The sequence below is a fragment of the Tetrao urogallus genome (genome assembly GCF_951394365.1).
Source record: "Tetrao urogallus genome assembly, chromosome: 2".
NCBI classification, from domain to species: domain Eukaryota; kingdom Metazoa; phylum Chordata; class Aves; order Galliformes; family Phasianidae; genus Tetrao; species Tetrao urogallus.
Window position 1 is genome coordinate 8,612,574 of NC_136814.1, and position 3,549 is coordinate 8,616,122.

Below are 3,549 nucleotides of genomic sequence, written 5' to 3' on the forward strand. Positions count from 1 at the left end.
AGCTACATTTCAGCTGGTGTCAGTAACAATTTCCCAACACTTGAAACATAATGCTCCATTTCCCATGCAGCTTGTCAGCCTTCTTCAGCCTTAAAGCACCAGAACATCTACTTTCCAACTGAAAACCACCAAGTTGAAACCTTACCTGAAGCAACCCTTATGTAAAATTTAATTTAAAGGCAACATCAGAACCAAACACAAAGCAGACTCCACGTTACAGCTTAGCAATTGCCAAGTCGTCACTAATTGCTGTTTTCCAGTTACTGCTTCCCAAGTTCAAGTTTTCCTCTTACTATTTAAGGTCTGGCTAAACTCTGAGAGGGCTTTTCAGGAATTCTTGCTGCCCAGCAAGGACAGGAACTACTGCACCGATGCTTCATTTTCTTTTAAGCCATATCCTGAAAGCTCCATAAGAAGGAAACTACTAAAAAGGCAACAAAACTCAGGAGTCACTAGCATTGATATACCTTGAGACATGCCAAAGGGATGAGCAACACCAGCCTGCATCCTCAGAAACACTCAGGCGCTGCTCACAGAGCTCCTGTCATCCCAGGCAGACACAAAGAACCCAAGGCAAAACAGAATGACGTTCCTGTCCTCACGCTGCCCATCTCCCCAGCTGTTCCAGTAACAATAACACAACACCCACCAAACATGCTACTGGCCAGCTCTCTCTGAACTTGGCAGTTTCATTTGTTCTAAAATGATGCCAGAATAATCCCTCTGCTCACAACAGTTGTGGCACAAAGTTATTTTTTCTTCCATACGACAACCACACACTGGAACAACTGGGCCAACTGTGTCTCTTCTACAGAAAAGCCATCCACTTTATCACACAGAACCCTGCATTCTGAAGGGCACAGCTTCAGTGAAATGCTATGGATGAAGTAAGCTTTGTTTGTAATGGAAAGGCACCTGTGGTAATAAGGCGAGGCTATGGAAACACCAGGTGACATTAAACACTTCTCATACAGCACGGTCAAAAGTCCAAAAGCAAACTGGCTCGTACTTTGACTAGTCAACATCCCCCAAACAAACCATGTTTTCTGATAGCTGGATAGGTCAATTTGCCTCATCAGCACGTGGATGAGGGCTGCTGCCTGGCCACAAGTTTCCCAGCTCACAGCTGGGGTCTGTGCAAGTTTCTCAGTCAATGGGCAATCTTTGTGGACAGTAATTACCCTTTGAGCAACTACATGCTTGCCCCAGATATAAGCACAATGCAGAGGAGCAACAGATAGCTGAAAAAAGGAAGCAAACAACCACATTAACAGGGAAACTAAAAGTAGCTACAAAGTGCAAGCCTGAAATGCACTAAAAATGATTTGATAAAAGAAACAAAGCCTGAGCATGATATCAAGACAAGCTGCTCCTGGAGATAGGCCTTGGGAATACACTGAGTCACACCTCGCAAAGTTCACAAAACAAAGAGAAAGAAAAGCAACTGCAATTGACATGATATACACAGGTGGGATGCTCAGCTGGTGGAAAAGAAGTCAAATAATACAAAGACAGAGTAGAAATGTGCCTGAGTACCTCCAATCCAGCCCTTAATGGATGGAAAACAGCCTCTCCAGCAGAGTTAAAGCTGCCCAGCGATGCTGCTGAGAGGCACATCGAGCTGTGCCAGTTGGTAGCTCTGGTGTGGACAGCTGGGTTCAATGCCAATGAAGAGATGGAGAGCACTGCTTTTCCCCTGCCTGCCACAAAGGGCATGGTGGGAAAGGGGTGACCTCTGCAGCAGCAGCTGAATGAATAAATGAGTTCCGAAGGTGCCCTAACTTCTAAAGAGAAAGAAGGTACGTTGAACTTATGAACACATCAGAAAGAAGCAGAAATCCACATCACTGAGTTTTTGCATATACCACCTTACACATGCACAAATTGCAAAAGCTTTCCTTAAAATGAATCTGGCACCAAGTAACATTCTGTCACAGAGACATTTCCCCCTAAACACAGCAGCCAGCCCTCCCAGCCACCTCCAGGCCCTCAGCAGCTCTTTTCCCGAGCATACTCCAAGGCTTGTGCTTTGGAGGCCATAACATTTTGCAGGAAGAAGACAAAGCAACAGAGGTCATAAGGATGCTATCCAGCATCAAGCAGTGCTTCCTCAAGTAATTTATTACTAAGGCACAGGCAAGCTGACTTGAATTGTCTTTTGCAAGTGCCCTGGAGTATCACTATGTGCTTTTACACAGCACAGTAAGAGAAAGTTGGTTTATCACTGCTCAGTGTGCACGTGGAACAGCACACTATAACAGCGAATGAATAAATAAAGGTGTATGAAAAGGTCCATCCAGAGACAGCAGAGCATCACCTCAGCCATTCCTTGTTTTACTTGTGGCTGTCTCCTCTGGAGTCAAGAAACTGGGAGAAGACACATACACGGCACACATGAAGCCTAAGACAGAAATCAGTCCTTTAATGTATTATAGAGGGAGCAGGATGAGGTGTGCAGTTTGCAAGTGCACACTTGTTGAAAGACAAAGCAGCATGTTTCCATGAGTCACGGAAGCACCACTGACAGCAGGATTTCTGCACAGGAAGTTGCACAACACCATCTAATTGTCTACAGACACACGAGGTAGACTCAACAACTGCCCCAGCCCCTACCTACTTCCTTCCATAAAGTAAATGGGTTACAACTAGCACTGTGACATCTCATGCACAAGCGTATGCAGAATGCATCTGCATGGGGAGAAACAACCAAAAGAAAACTCAAGGAGCCAAATGGAATAAAACTGGTAGAATTTACACCTTTGCCAGAAGGTAAATGGAGGTGTGTCCTGCTCCATCCTTGCAGCTGACAGACTCTACTCAGGAGACAAAAAGGCCTAAGGACTGCTCATCACTGATAAACAGCCTGGGAAGGAAGGCTGTATTTACACAGCTCGTTTTACATCCTGGTGGGGCAGTACAAATATCTCCATGAAGAACACAGCATAAGAGATGCACAGTGTCACACTGTCACCTCTTCCAACAACTGGTTCTGTCACCTTACAGGTTGTGATCCAGCTGGGAGAAATCCTATGACAACAGCATAACAACTGCTGATGTTTTTATGGGAATCAACATTCCCATGCAAGAACTGCTTCACTTTCTAATCAGTTTGAACTAAATCCCTTGCTTGTCAGGCACTCCTTCTATTGTGGTAGTGCACATTCCTGTACCTGTTAAGTCACTTACCGGGCTGGTGCATTCCTACACTGACAGCTGCTGGCAACGCCGGCACCTTTCATCCCATGCTCCCAGAGGCAACTGGAAGGCTGTTCAAGAAGAAAACTCCTGGCAGATGGTGCTCTTGAATCAGCACTCTACTTAGTTGGTGCCTCTTTTGGGATAAAACACATTGCTTTTGGGCTGAGCAATCCCTACATAGCTTTGTCAGTACAGCCTAGCCTGCAGCACATAAGGGGGTTCCAACTTAATTCTCTGGTCTAGATCCTGGCAACAAAGACATCAGCCAGGCTTTGTCCTGAGTACAGGGAGCCACACATTTCCAGTTCCAAATTGCTCTGCTCTCCAATGCAGCACTGTAGCTGGAAGGAA